At 34.3% G+C, this 16,204-nt stretch overlaps 1 protein-coding gene across 1 annotated transcript in view; it reads right to left on the bottom strand.

The window, feature by feature from the left end:
- Positions 1 to 2,607, bottom strand: part of PIK3C2G (phosphatidylinositol-4-phosphate 3-kinase catalytic subunit type 2 gamma) — a 384,573-nt gene extending 381,966 nt beyond the window's left edge. The window contains exon 1 of the mRNA XM_023226228.2: positions 2,548 to 2,607. The gene's annotated coding sequence lies outside the window, so the exon portion shown is untranslated. The remainder of the gene's footprint in view (positions 1 to 2,547) is intronic.
- Between the last annotated feature and the right edge of the window lie 13,597 nt (positions 2,608 to 16,204).

The raw sequence follows: 16,204 nt of genomic DNA, 5'->3' as shown, positions 1-16,204 counted from the left end.
TAATAAATGTATATTCAGATAATACAGGGTATATTTTCTACTGGTGGAAAGAGAAGAATGAAAACAATAACAAAACAACAAACATCAAGCAAGTTGGAAGAAGTTCCTAAGTGAGAAGAGAAGATGAGAAAAGGGTGGCACTGGTTTCAATCAGCTGAAGTCAGACAATTGCCTTGTCCTATCTTCGGTTGAAGCACAACTATAAATGTTCTCTAAGAGGAAGGAATGAAAAGGTATATATCAGAAACACATAAATGTAAATTGGTTATGTCATATAAAATCTATAGATTGTTACATTTTATTAAGAAAAAAAGCCAAATGAGATTTATTACAGATATACCAGAAATTGAAGGATAAGGATAATGACTGCTTAAAATTAAAAAGATGAAAAAAGGTATCACAATTTGTAATAATATCAACAACAATAAAAAACTGATGTCATTACATTAAAAAGACAAAACAGACCTATTGGAAAAAATAATTCAGGAGGTAAAGAATAACACTTTATGAGGTAAAGATTCAGTTCACCAGGTGCATGTCACAGATTTACACTTAAAAATAATTCATTTGAAATCTAAATGGCAACAGTTTGTATTGCTACAAGGAGATACTGCTATAGCCGCATTTATAATGGAAGAAATAGTAATCTCACATCATTTGTAGAGTGATCAAAAATATACAATTAACAAGCTTAATTCAATGAACATATATAAGATACTATAACCAGTATTGGAATTTACACCTTTCTAAGGACAAGATGGCTTATGAAAATTGATCATATACTTGGCTAATTTTAATATAATTCAAAGTCAGTATTATACAGACTGTTTTTTCTGTCCCCAATGTAGTCAAAATCAGTAAAAATAAGATAAGTTACAGAACTCATGTTTTTAAACTTAAAAAACATTTTTAAATAACTTGCACAGTGAAAAACCACAATAAAATTAGAAAACCTTTGTGATAAAAAATAAGGTTGCCAAGAAAAATACATATTTTTGCATAAGAAATTCAAAGATACACATCACTCTTATTTTACAGCTGAAAAACTCTTGAAAATATTTTAGTCAACAGAAAAATAAATCATAATAATTTAAAATGCATGAGTTTTGTCAAAAAAGGTCTATTGCTAAGAGCTCATAATGGTTAACATGGATTTATGCCTAAATAATTTAATCATTCTTTTTTTCTTTTGCTATGATTATCTGTATACCATTTCATCAGATCATACATTTGGAAAACAGCAATAATTTAATTAGAAATATAATACGATGCTTTTCTAGATTGGAAATGATGACTTCATGTTTTCTTCCTAAGCTCTAAGAGAATTGTACCATGTTTTGCTTCCTTGAAGAGAGCTTCCTCACGACTAAAATGACTCCAGCTCTGGCAGAAGAAAAAGTGAAACCATAGCATTGGGGTTCACAATGGCATCACAGGATCTTGCTTATTCAATGAATCAGTGAAGACTCACCTACTTACTATGAACCCTTTCTATAGACGGTAGAAGTTGTCGTTGTTTTTTTTTTTTTTGCCAGCTCACACATGGTGAGCTATTTTCTTATGCTCAATTCACAAACTTGCTTTTTACCTGGTTTAGATGGCAGATAGATATGCGTGGAAAATAAATAACATGTCATAGAAAGAGCCCTTGAGTTGGAATAAGAAAACCTTGATTAAAATCCAAGCTCTTAATAACACTATTAATTACATGAGTGGTATGTGTTCTTTAACCTCGCTCTCAGTCTGTTTCCTAATATGCAAAAATTACATTAGCTAATGCATTTAAAAAGGTGATCACTATGTACAAGTTATATATGATGATTAGTTTGAAAGAATGGGGTATATCTTATCTCTAACTTAATCCCAAGCTTCAGAAATAGAATTGTTCATCAGACAAGAACATAAAGGAGCAACTGGGACACACAATAGGTTCACATTGGTCTCAGTGAACTACCAATACAGAGAGAGGCAGACAGCAGAGAGACGGAGCCCAGCACTGAGGGAGGAAATGGAAATAGAACAGAGCTTCTCTCCAGCAGGAGTTACTGCTAGTTTGGATCCCATATATTAAGCAATTCCACCTTCCATTTAACAAGAATTTCCTCTGGAAGCGACCTTGGGGATGACATCTACAGGCTAGGGGCACGAGCTTCAAGACACTAAAAGTGTACACTAAGAAAAATCTACCAGCAGACATGAATGAAATAATTAGCTCTAGGCTCTGATGAAATGGTATGATATCAAATGCAATCTGTGGTGTCAGCTAGCTGGAGAGAGAAAGAAAGAAAAAGGCAGAGGGAGAGGGGAAAAGAGAGAAAGACTAGCTTATTCAGGAAAGATAAATCTTCTAGTTGTAGATTTTGGGGAATATTTACAAGCCAGATATCTGTTTCAAAATACGGCACAAACTCACTCTGATTTTAAAATCATCTACCATTTTTGTATCACAGTATAATTAAAGAGCTATTTTGCCTCAATGATATATTTGAATCGAAATATCATGCTATGTGGTTAAGTATAGGAAGTTTATTTGTTTTAGTTTCTTACCTGACGCATATATCTTCCTGAAATGAAACACGATCTCATTTCTTTTCAAGAGTCAAATACGCTCACACAAGCTAAAACACTGCTATTTCAAGGGAACGTGATGCTTCCACTGGAAGCTTTTATTCCTGTTTGGCAGGTTGGGCATGTTTGGAAATCTATTTTTCATCAAACCCTGAAGGGTTATATGGAAAAAAAAAAAAAAAAGGTTTGCACTGACGAATAGAGGACGTAAGCCAAAAACCTAACAATAAATTAGCTTCTCTGTGCTAAACAGAATTCAGGCCAAACATACTGATCAGCAATATACAAACAAAAATATATTTAAAAAAAATGTGTAAAGCCAGCATATTTCCCCTCAAATTACAGCTAAGGTTATTATGTATTTAAACATGGAGGTGGTTGGATGTGGTGAAACCAGTGGTCTCAATTTGCAGGAGCAGAGGTGAGCCCTTGAAAAAGGGACTCTAGCCATTCTGTGAGTTTCAACTATCGAGGTATTTTCTTTATTTAGTTAGAATTTAATAAGTTCAATTTTTTTCTAATTTAGAAAGATATTAATTTTCTGTTTAACCTTAGGACGCATAGTAAATTTCAATTTAAATATTATTTTTAATCTAATAACATTTGAAAAGAAACAGCAAAATAAAACAATATTTATAAGATTAGCAAGTCGATTAGGTAGTTTATTGTTTTGGTATACTGCTCTTGAAATTGAACAATGTGTGGAGACTCTGAGACAACACAAGAAATTATATAATTAAATGCAGGTAAAACAGGATCTGCCAGAAGCAGGCCTGCTTTACTGGGAGAAAATTTTAGGAAATACAAATAAATTGGATTACTCTTGTTTCCAAAATATGTCGTAGGAACCTTTTGTTGTTGCTGTTTTTTTCTTTTTTTTCTTCTTCTTTTTAGATTTATATTAGTTTTATGTAAGAATGATTTCTTACATGGAAGGGTAGAGAAGAGAAAGTTGCAAATTATATCACTTTCAGGGCTACTCATGGAAAGATATTTACAGTATTGAAGTTTCACAATTGTACACCATCCCCTGACCCTTGTACCCCTTCTGTTCTAAACTACAAAGGTGTGAGAGGTTACAGAACAATGGGAGCTTGACCTAGAAATGGAGGGTGATGCCACACAGGAAAACAATCATACCTTTATGTTTTAATAATAACCTGAGCTGCAATTCTTAGCTTTGGAACTCTGAGGAGATAGATGACTTTAAAAATAGCCTTACATGTAGTGATTTTTTCCAAATACATTTATGTTAAACCCTTAAAAATCTCTTTAAATTAATTCCTAAAATGAGCCACTATTTAAGAAAAATAGTCTTTTCAAAAATTGAAACATTTTGGATCTACAAATCTCTTACCACACATTAAAGTAGGCTCATACATTTTACAGGAGGACTTATGAGAGCTGGACTGGGTTGAAAAGGAACAATCTAATCTTGATAAAACTGAAAGATTAAGGTTAGAACAGTTTGATAGTCATTATTCATTAACAAGAAAGGGTACAAAAATGTACCTTGTACTTTGTTTCCTTTGAAAATATGTTCTTCAATATTTTATCTTTCCTTGTTTAACATGTATGCTTACCTATTTTAGTAGAACTTTCAATTAAAAGTGAAATCCAGAGAAGAACTATGCTTTTTCTAAAATTTACTTTTTTCATGCCTATGTTTTATGTCTAAAATTTAAACCCACAAAGCCTCTATTTTACCTGGTAGTAGTCTACTCCATGTTTTAGGTAAAGTATTTAAGACATAATGATCAAGCTTCAACAATGAAATGCAAATTTTATTTAAAAATCAATCTTTACAGTGCAAGTTTATTTGATTTCCTATCTACTGTGTTAATATTAATTAGGTTATTTTGTTTATGCATTTTATTGTGAGATGCAAAGTTTTAAGTGTCATGGTGAACACCCTTCTAAAACTTTCCTGCTTGTGACATTAAGAAATCAATGTCAAATTATATATAACCTTCTACTTTTTTCTAAATAGGCTTATTTCCCCCTACTCTAAACTAATGTAATTTCTTTGTTCAAAATTCCTCAATTTTCAGAACACACACTACAAGATGAGTTCTACAAGCGTCCTTACTCATCAGCCTGTAGTCTTGCTCAAAACCTGGGAAAGATTTTTCAAAACTCGCTCGGCCAGTAGGTAGAACTTAGCAGAGTTGTCTTTAAAGTTTAATATAAAGAGTTGTGACCCAGACTCCGAAGCTGGCTACCTGCATATTTCATATATGCTCCACATTTTCCATCTCATTCTCTTTTTAATGTTATTCGTATATACCCATTTCAAAGCAGGATCTCACTTTTTTTTTTTTTTTTTTTTTTTTGAGACGGAGTCTCACTCTGTCGCCCAGGCTGGAGTGCAGTGGCCGATCTCGGCTCACTGCAAGCTCCACCTCCCGGGTTCACACCATTCTCCTGCCTCAGCCTCCCAAGTAGCTGGGACTACAGGCGCCCACCACCACGCCCAGCTAATTTTTTTGCATTTTTAGTAGAGACGGGGTTTCACTGTGTTAGCCAGGATGGTCTCCATCTCCTGACCTCATAATCCGCCCGCCTCAGCCTCCCAAAGTGCTGGGATTACAGGAGTGAGCCACCGCGCCCTGCCTAAGATCTCACTTTTTAAGTCAAAAGTTCTGCTAGAGTATCTACTGGGTACTTAGCAGCTGCCTAGTACTGGTTATAATGTAGTGAAAAAGACCAATAAGGTTTCTGCTATCATGAAGCTTACAAGAGCAATTTCCCACTCTGTTGCTTAGTAGAGTGACCTGAACCTAGTTAGCAGCTGGGTGAAAAACAAATGAAGGCAGATGCAGATAATAAGGCAACTACTTGAATATTTCTATTTCAAATATAGGACACTGCCAGAGAAAAGGAAAATGTTTCGATCAAGTTATTTAGAAATTAAGTGCTAGCAGCATTGCTGTTCTATTAAAAAGTAAATTGCTTATTCATTCACTTTAGCCTAAGAGGGAAAAAAATGAATCAATAGAATATGAAATTCTTTATAAAGATAGAGCTTTTAGACATTCCAAAATACTATTTGTTTAATGTCTAGCATAAACAAAATATTATACTGATATTTCTAAACCTTATACAACCTGAGACTCAACATTTTGTATTAAACTTGAACCAATCATTTTATTTTAAGTGGATATTCATTGTCAGAGAATCAACATAGATGAAAGATTCATCTATTACTCTATAAGTAGAATGAGTACATATATATAATAGAATCCTCTTCCACCCTTAATAAAAAGAAGGAAATCCTGACATTTGTGACAACATGGATGATCTGGAGGGCATTATTTGAGTAAAATAAGCTAGACATAGAAAAAGAAATACTACATAATCTTACTTATGTGTGAAATCTAAAAATGTTAGATTAATAGGAGCAGAGAGTAAAATGGTGGTCACCAGAAGCTGTGGTAGGGAGATCGGGGAGATGTTGGTCAAAAGATACAAAATTTCAGTTAGACAGGAGAACTGAGTTCAAGAGGCCCATTGTACAACACAGTCACTATGGTTAATAACAATGTATTGTATACTTGAAAATTTGTAAGACAGATTTTAAGTGTTCTCACTACAAAAAAAGGTAAGTATGAGAAGTAATGTACATAGTAATTAGCTTTATTTAGACACTCCATAATGTATATGTCAAAATATCATGTTGTACACCATATATCCAATATAAAAGAGTAGATTGAACAATCATCTGTCATTTTCATTATTCACTTGGACAAAAATAATGCTTTAATAATACATGCTTTTCTGTGGTGCCCATTGTTCAGCAGGAGCAGAGGTGGATGTTTCGACCCTCTGCCAAGTAGACATGACTGACTCTAGATTCTGAAAAGCTAAAAATGACACTTCCCGTATGCCTTTGCAGTAGAGAGTCAGGAGGAGAGTTAGCTCTACCAAGAAGTTGTATTGTAAAGGTATGAGCAAGGAATGAGTTTCTTTCTTTCTCTTTCTTTCTTTTTCTTTCTTTTTTTCCTTTTTTCTTTCTTCTTTCTTTTTCTTCTTTTCTTTCTCCCCCTCTCGTTCTTCTTTTTCTTTCTTTCCCTCCTTCTCTCCCTCCCTCCTTCCTTCCACCTTCCTCTTTCTTTTTCTTTCTTTCTCCCCCTTTCTTCTTTCTCTTTTCTTTCTTTCCCTCCCTCTCTCCCTCCCTCCTTCCTTTCACCTTCCTCTTTCTTTCTCTTTCTTTCTTTCTTTCCTCTTTACTTTCATCTTTCCCTCCTTCCTTCCTTCCTTCCACCTTCCTTTCTCCTTTCTCTCATCTTTCTTTCCTTCCTTCCTTCCTTCCTTCGCTTTCCTTTTCTTTCTTTCTTTCCCTTTCATCTACTGGCAAGGAAGGCCTTGTTTTTCAAAGCAATACTGCAGTGTCTATTCTTCACTTCCCTTGGTGTTGAGAGACAGCTGTGGCAAAAGTAGTGGTGACAGCTGATTCCCAGCTTTCTAATTTTGAGATTGCTTTTATAGCGGATTGTTCATTTGCAATAGTTCCAGTGGTGATCTCAGTCCCCGCGTGTGTCAGTTCTCCCCATGCCGTGTTCCAGCCTAGAGCCCACAACTGTGGCTCTTCCTATAATCATTGTGAAAGTAGTTTATTCTTTGCGTTAAATAAATCTTTCCTACCTTAAATATTTAGATTTGTTTCTGAATAACAGTATTGCATCAAACCGAGAGTTGTCACCCCGTATCTTTTCTTAACCTGTTTCCACAATAGTTTCAAGTGGTCACATGCCATCCAACTTAAGACTTCCTTTTTCAGCCTCCCTTTTGAGAGGTAGGACCATGTGTCTAAGCTCTAGACAATGGAATTTAAACAGAACATATTTGGTATTTCAGGTTTTGTCCCTAAAGATTAGAGCATACAATATTCTGGAACCTTTCCCTCTTTCTGATGGTTGTGTCATGGATGGCAAAGGCTGTTTCCCTGAATCCAGAGACAGAAGTCACATATTGAGAATGGAAGAGTTGTCCTGTCCTGCCAATGACAAGCAACCTACCACTTGATATTTAGTGAGACATACATTTTTATCTTGTATAAAATGTTGTGTTTTAGGGTCTCTTTCTATGTTTTAATGGCATTTAATCTTAAATGAAACATGACTTGGTTACTAGAATTGTACTCTAGCATAATAAAAAAAATGAAGCTTTGTTCTAAGGATTTAGAGTGGGTGAGAACACAGATATTGCAGGCTAAAAAGTTAGTAATTCTCATTACTCTATGATAAAGTATTTCATAAAACTGTCATTTGCAATCCTTAAAAAGGGAGATTACTTGCCAAAAGAACAGGTAACCTCTGTGAACTGCTGAGGAAGATTCTTGTGCAAAGTTCTGTGACAATATGTACCCGGGCTAGAGGTGATTCTAAAAAAGGAGGCCTGGCAGTAAAGAGGCCTCTGACTTCTTCAAGTGCCCACATTAAAACCTCTCAGTTAATTGAAGTGCTTTATAGTTTCAAAGGTTGGGCTAAGAGTGACGCTTTCCTGCCTAAACTAATATTTTCAGGTAGCTTCAAAATAGACACCCATAAATTGAAGGAGAGCAGAATGTGCTAAGCAAAGAAACCAGTAAATAAAAAAAGGTTGGTCTGTATGTATAGCAACATTGTCTGGGGTAGGTCTTTGGGTAGGATAACCCGTCTATGGATCTGAATGGAAGCAACTAGACCAAAAGCATACTAAGGTTTTGAAAGAATTGAACTGATCGGCAAAAGTCAATCCGTGTTTGGCTTTTAAGGTATCTCCTATGCCCCACTACTGGTTTTGCAGCATATACATCACAAAAAATGTGCAGCTCCAAGGAGAGAATATTTTCTAATTCTTTCTTACAAAATAATTATAGGGTAATTAAATACTTCTGAGAATAAAATGGATACACATTTAGAATAGATAATTCTTTTGCTGAATATTTTCTTTCTTTTTTTTTTTTTTGAGACGGATTCTCGCTCTGTCACCCAGGCTTGAGTGCGGTGGCTGGATCTCAGCTCACTGCAAGCTCCGCCTCCCGGGTTCACGCCATTCTCCTGCCTCAGCCTCCTGAGTAGCTGGGACTACAGGCGCCCGCCACCTCGCCCGGTTAGTTTTTTGTATTTTTTAGTAGAGACAAGGTTTCACCGTGTTCGCCAGGATGGTCTCAATCTCCTGACCTCGTGATCCGCCCCTCTCGGCCTCCCAAAGTGCTGGGATTACAGGCTTGAGCCACCGCGCCCGGCCCAACTGAATATTTTCATTACACCAAAACAATGAATATAAATCAGATGGTCACAGGCAAATCTGTTGTTATGGTCGCTATAGCAGTAATGGACAAATAGTCTCATAGAGAAATGAAAATAGGAACCATAAGTAATAAGGGTCAATAAATTCCTCCAAGATAACATAATTCTGCCTCAATAATCAGGGAAATTATTTCACTGCCATAGCTGAAAAGTTCAGGAATCTTATCCAGTGGTGTTTGATCATTGCCTTGAAAAAAGACAGCTGTGCTTTTTCCTCTTCTTGTATACCTGGATATTTGGGTGGTAGACTGCAAGTTCTTCCCCAGTATTCTTTACCCTCTTCTTTCCTGATGATGGCTAACCAGCCAAAGGCCATCTTTTCAAGCCTTTCTTTCAACTAGATGTGGGCAAGTTACTGGTTGTAGTTAATGAAATACGGAGAGGAACGATGCCTGATTATTCTAGTTGTGCTCTTAAAAGAATTATCTGTGCACTCTCTTGTCTGCTCTCCTGCCCTCAATGCACACACCATCAACCAGTTGGGAGATAGTGAGGAAACCTTGCACTGAACATGGCAAAGCTGTATTACACGTTCTCGCTGTCATCTTAGATATAAAAGAAAGAAAGTAAAAACACAAACGAGAGAAATTTTGTCTTGTTTACATGGCTGCATTTTGGGTACTTTTGTTATAGAATTAGATTAAAACTGTATTAACTCCTACAGTAGCCATACATTCAAGTAATTATTGTTCTTAAAAATTTACTTATAAAAAATAGAATCAGAATAGACTGAAACTATTTCTCTTTTTTCCTTTCTTTTTTTTAAATTTTTTTTGAGACGAAGTTTTGCTCTTGTTGCCCAGGCTGGAGTGCTATGGTGCAATCTCAGCTCACTGCAACCTCCATTTCCTAGGTTCAAGTGATTGTCCTGCCTCAGCCTCCAGAGTAACTGGGATTACAGGCATGCACCACCACGCCCGGCTAATTCTGTACTTTTAGTACAGATGGGGTTTCACCATGTTGGTCAGGCTGGTCTAAAACTTGCGACCTCAGGTGATCCACCCGCTTTGGCCTCCCAAAGTGCTGGGATGACAGGCGTGAGCCACTGCACCTGGTCTGAGCCATTGTGCCCAGCCCTTTTTCTTTCTTAAAATATTTAAGTAAAAAATTAAATTTTTTTAAATTAAGAGATTAATTTTTTTTTTTTTTTTGAGATGGAGTCTCACTCTGTCACCTACGCTGGAGTTCAATGGTACAATCTTGGCTCACTCCAACTTCAGCCTCCTGGGTTCAAGCGATTCTCCTGCCTCAGCCTCTCGAGTAGCTGAACTACAGGCGCATGCCACCACACCCAGCTAACTTTTCTATTTTTAGTAGAGACTGGGTTTCACCATGTTTGCGAGGATGGTCTCAATCTCTTGACCTTGTGATCCACCTGCCTCGGCCTCCCAAAGTGCTGGGATTACAGGTGTGAGCCACCGCACCCAGCCCAAACTGACTATTTTTAGGTACAGGTCCAAAATGAGAATATTCCAAATATTACAAAAACTTGATATTAAAAATTATAATAAAATATGTATGTTTATAAATAACTGTCCCTAGAGAATATGAAAATAAAGAAGTCATCTATTGAATATTAATGCTACTAATCATTAGATTAATTTAAATAAATATTCTTTCACAGATTCACATCTTAGAGATCCCTACAGCTCTCCACATGGTTTGGTAAAGGGCCAAGAAACAATTGTCATAGATGGACCACTGGAAAGGTGATTTCATAAAGTCTAGGGTTCCATTCTGAAAAGGAAAACAAAACAGTAACAATGGAAAGCAATCTGCCTTAGACCATTAAGTGAGTGTAAAGTTAATATTCAACAACTAATACAAAGTACACAAAAACAGAGGATTGGTTTTTAAATTCCTCTAACTCTTTAAAAATAAAATAAGAAAAATATATATTCTTCTATTCTCAAATCTGTCGATTAAAGTAAACTGCTCATGTTTCTCGACTTTAAGCACTAGGCTCTTAGAAGGCATTTTTTTTTTTTTTTTTTTTCTTACTCAGGTTTGTCTGTGTGGAGCAGCCTCAGAAAATACTCACTACTTTATGTCTTATAGGGTTGCTGGAGTGAGAGAAAAATGGAAACATGCAATCTGAGGAATGAGATGCAGAAGATAAGATTTGGCTAATTGCTGTCTTAAAATGAAAAAAAAAAAAAAATTTAGTTGAAGCCGCCAGATTGGTTATTGGCTAGTTTTATCACTAATCATTCTGTGTTACCATGATGGCCAGATAATTAGAATATAGAACATAAGAGATAGTGATGATCAAGCTGGAATTACTCTGTGGACATTTGGGAAACACATAAATAGTTACAGTCCTTCAAGGATTTCATTGTGCTACAACTCCAGAGCGTGGCTGTCACTGTGCTAGTTTCCTTTATGCCTATTTTTACCTTTTAAGGTTTAAGTTATTTAGATAAGACCTTTTTAATAGCTTCTCCTGTACTTCTGAAATTGCATTGGTCTTTAAACAAATCTTGAGGTATTTATATCTTTCTAACTTGTATGATAATATGTGTGTATATATATACATATACACACACATATTTTACTCTCCTACTATAATATAGAATCGGAGTTTTATTCACATACCTTTGCTTCTTAATTATAGTAAGCACCAATTTTTTTAACAATTGATTGTCAATAGGTCTTGATCCTGCTTCTGTGCCTTTTGTATTTCCACATCTGTTTTGTATTACTTCTACCATGACTATATGTGTTACAAATAAGCTTTTTATTTTATTGAATTATTTATTTCTTTATTCCTTTTCTTGCCTACTGGAGACAAAGCTGATGCAGCAAGGAGATAAATTTTCCTTCTTTCCCCTAAATTTTTTTAGCACAGCGTTTAAAAGTGTTCTTTTTAAAAAATCTATTCTTTGAATATGATCGTTTTTCTTGAGATATAGTTTATACATAGTGAGATGCATAGATCTAAGAGCACAGCTTGACGAGTTTTGAAAAGTGCATAGACCCGTCTAATCTTGTCAGGATATGGAACATTTCCATCATCCCAGGGAAAGTTTCCCCATATGTCTTCCAAAACAAGTGCTACCTTTCCTCCCAGAGGCAGTCACAGTCGACATTTATATTAATGGACTTCAGGACATGCTACCCCAAAATATGGCATTTTGGCATTTAAGGAAAGAGCAGAAACAGGAAACTTACTCTCTGACCTTCTCCTGCCCTTTTCCCCTGAAGTAGGTTGTAAAAGAATTCTCTGCCTTTCTTCCAAACTAGGTCATAAGACTTTTCTTTGGAGAGGCACCCTCCTCATACACAGAGAAAAGAAATGCGTATGTTTCTGAAGACACAGGGACACAGAGTCAAATTTGAACAAACAGGCCTTGCTAGTTCCCCCAAGTTTATTACCATTAGATTATACATATCCTTTTATCCTTCAACCACGTTCCTGCATGACTAGCCACTTCTTCATTGAATTTACCATAAAATACACAAGTGTCTATTTCTTTGGGTTTTCATTTCTGAAGGCTCCAACACCACACAAAACTTTTATTCAATACATTTATATGCATTTTGTTAATCTTTTATTATAGGTGACTTAGCTATGAGCCTTGTGATAGGTGAGAAAAAGATATTAGTTTTTCTCCTCCACATTATTGTCATATATTTCCATCTTTATAGGTTTGTTGGATTATGCTGTCTTGGGTGAAGAGTAATTTGTCTGACAGAGAATATACTGTTGTGTCAATTTGATGATATTGGGCTTGATTACAGTAGGATGATAGACTAACCTTGCTCACTGAGCAAAATTGTGTCAAGAATTTGCACCATATTAGTTCTATAGTTTCGGTTATATCCTGTACATAAGTTATTATACTCAGAGAGTTGTAATAACCTATTTCTATATTTGCCTGAGAAGTAAAAATATTGATAGGATGTGCAATATTTGATCTGCTTAATTTCTAACATTAATATTTGAAAAATTTATGTCCTGTAGTTTCTTAACTGAATGTTCCCTTTCCGAATATGTCTTTTCTGGAAAAAACTAATTTAAGAAGAATTTACAGAATAAATGTCATTTATACATTTAAAAATACTTAAGTAGAGTTTATTGCATTCAGAGATAGTGTATTAGTAGAAACCTGAATATTACAAAGTGTCACATGTAATTTTGGTATCTTCATTCCTTTCCTCTTAAGATAAATTACTGGCTTAATTTGCAGACATCTTCCCAAATCCTGAAAATGACTGTGGTATGCACATTTCTATAACACATTGTAAATCGAGACTATAGAAAAGCCTTAATTTAACAAAAATCAATCTATGGTTATTATTAATTTTTAATAATTCAAATATTTGTGTTATGTATTTCAAGAAAAACAGATTAAGTATAACAGCATGACTCATCAAATTTTAAGTGATGGATCTATGCCTTCCATTTCAACAGATATTTTAAACCATGGTGCATTGTAAAGATAATTTCATAAAAGTAAGAGTGGGACTCATTGATGTATTTGTGATACTATAGGCTACACTAAATACATTGTACATGATGAATTTCAAGTATATTTCTAGTCATTGTCTACTGTTATCACATGCTTAGAGTTTTACTAGAGATGCATTTGTAGTTTGTGTGATATAACAACTGGTAAACAACAAGACTCAAATAGACAAAAATAGCTCCCAGTATGTAAATGATTATGACTAAAATTTCCAATTATTCCAAAAAACTATGAATTGACAGTTTTAAGTGGACTTTTCTCTTCTAAATATAATAGTTTTCATTTGACCACTGAATAGGTTCTTGTTGCTTACAGAAATAAATAAATGTGCTATAAATACAATCTCTGGCAACATCACAAATGTTCTCCATCCGTCTTTGCATAGAAAACAGATCAATTTACTGTAGTCGAAATTTATTACATATATAACACTACATATGTTTTACTAGGCAAAAATTTCTAAAAACTCTAGAAAATTCAAGAACTAAGGAATTCTACTCTCTTTCCTGATTTCTTTGCTCTTTCTTCAGTTTTCCCATATGCTTATTAAAGCCTAAGGTTTTTATAATGCCAAAAATATTTTAAATAATCATTAGAAGATCCATTAATTTCTATAGTTATCTGATTTTGCACATGAATTCTCTGATTTTACATATATTTTGAGTATGATATAATTATATGGCATGAAATGTTATTCAAATACATTTATAGATAAATTTTATTAAAAGTCAAAGCAGAAGTTGGTATTTCTGATGTAAGCCTGGCCTACTTTTCTAACATATCCCTTAATATTTTTGCCTATTTTGTTTTTAATATTGCACTTTCTAAATTGTTGTACTGCTAGTTTGCCTAGACAATTAGGTCACAGACATAGGAAAATATTGAGTTTAAAATGTTAGCAAGGAAAGGGCAGTAAGGCATTTATTTAATTTGAATACTCTTTTCAGAATTGCAGTTAACTTGGATGTTCATGAAGGAGTATCTGCTTTGTTTCTGAGGAAAAGCAAACCTGCGTTTTTAACTATTCTACAGCGCCACCTTCTGGAAATGAAATGCTTCTCTAAATGTCAAGAAGTTCCTAGTGATTATGGCTAAAAGAACTAGGACATGAGAAAAATCATGCCTCATGAGAAAATAATATATTATTATTTTCAATCAAATATGTTTTTTCTCTTTGGGAGTATGAAAAAGGACAATAATGTATGGCAAATTCATAATATCAAAATGTTTTTCCACTGCTATACTGGGAATAAAATTCTGTCAATTTCACTTTTTTTTTCTGTTGGTACAACTAAATAATAAAATCGTTCTGCTTCCATAATATGTGCCATTTTATGTTACCTAGACATAGTACATAAAATGTATAAATCTATTTTCACCATAATAAGAACAAGCTAATCATTAGCAGTTCCAGCCTATATTTTCTAAACTAGTGAACTTAACATTTCGTTTGCTTGAGACAGGAGAAAATCAGATTTTTTTCTGACTAATTCTACTTACATTGAGTGAACTAAACTTATAATTAGTTAGAGTTAAGATTTGTGTACAGGGCATTCCCCTTTACCTCCTTCAAGGAAATATTATTTTCACTGTGATATTATTAAAAGCTTTTTTTTTTTTAAAGGAACTATTAGTATTTCTTTATTAGTTGGAAGCTTATTTAAGTTAAGATGGGTTTGTAAAGAAAAGTTTAAAAGGGACAGTTTTATTTCTGAAAATTTAGCTTTGTGAAATGTAAGATGTTTCTGAGTTTTCACTTTTTCAATGAAAAAAAGTTACCAGAAGATTTTCAATCTCTAATTTCTGTTTAATTTATAATTCTGGTTGCTAAATGACTATGTAGATATATACTGGTCAAATAACATTAATGGTATCATACAAATGTTTGGCTAAATCTGGAGGAGCAAATTTATTTGGTAGTGAACAGTCACTCCTGTCCATGATAGATATTACTAATTGATCTTGGCTCCATCTCTCACTTGGCCAGGAAGCTGTTTATACAATACCTTGCTTTAAAGTGCTATTCAATCTAATTTATGAGATATAGTTTATGGATTAACCAGGGCCTAGGACAACCATAAGCAGGATGAAAAGGAAAATATTTGTAGTGGAAGTCAGGGCGAAAGAGAAGCAAGTAATATCACTTTTAAAGAAAAAGTGAAAATGTAGTTACTTTATGAATATAATTTATGTTGGAAATAGAGTTTATAGTCTCAAACTATCTTCAATTAAATTCCACCATTAGATATTCATTCTTCTGAAAGTAGTTCTTTTTACTCAACAGTAAATAGTTTTGAAAGGTCAAAAACATAATGCTATCCCAGTCATTAATGGTTTCATTAACTTTATTTCTTAAAGTATCAGTCACCTTAGAAACATCTTTTCTTGAGTAAGGGTAGTGGCAGGGAATGAAGTATAACAGATATTCTAGCACAGCGTACAGTCCAAAAAGAGCAAATGCCATAAGAAGAGAAAATATTGATGATATTGTCTAAGAAGAAATCCAACAACTTTCAAGCCTATTAGGTGCCAGATACTGTTTTGTGTGCTTAGGATAAACAGAATATGCGCTGGAATCCTAATAACAAAAAAAAAAAAAAAAATACCTTACTGGATCAGAGAAATATGCATAAATGGAGATGTTTGGAACCTTTTCATTTAATTCATTATCAGGCCTGGAAGTAGTACAGAGGGTAAAACAACCCACATGCCAGAAAAACAAAGTTATATTGAGTAATACATTTAAAAACAATGTATAGTGGGTCAGAGCAGAGAGAAAATATATCTATAGTTAAATGACTTTACATACATAAGAAATATGATTATCTTAAGGAGCATTGGTTAGTAATAGAAACGTATAAAAATCAGCCACAG

This window comes from Piliocolobus tephrosceles, chromosome 10 (genome assembly GCF_002776525.5).
Source record: "Piliocolobus tephrosceles isolate RC106 chromosome 10, ASM277652v3, whole genome shotgun sequence".
Taxonomy (NCBI): Eukaryota; Metazoa; Chordata; class Mammalia; order Primates; family Cercopithecidae; genus Piliocolobus; species Piliocolobus tephrosceles.
The sequence above is the reverse complement of the archived record's forward strand: the minus strand, read 5'-3'. Positions and strand labels throughout refer to the sequence as shown.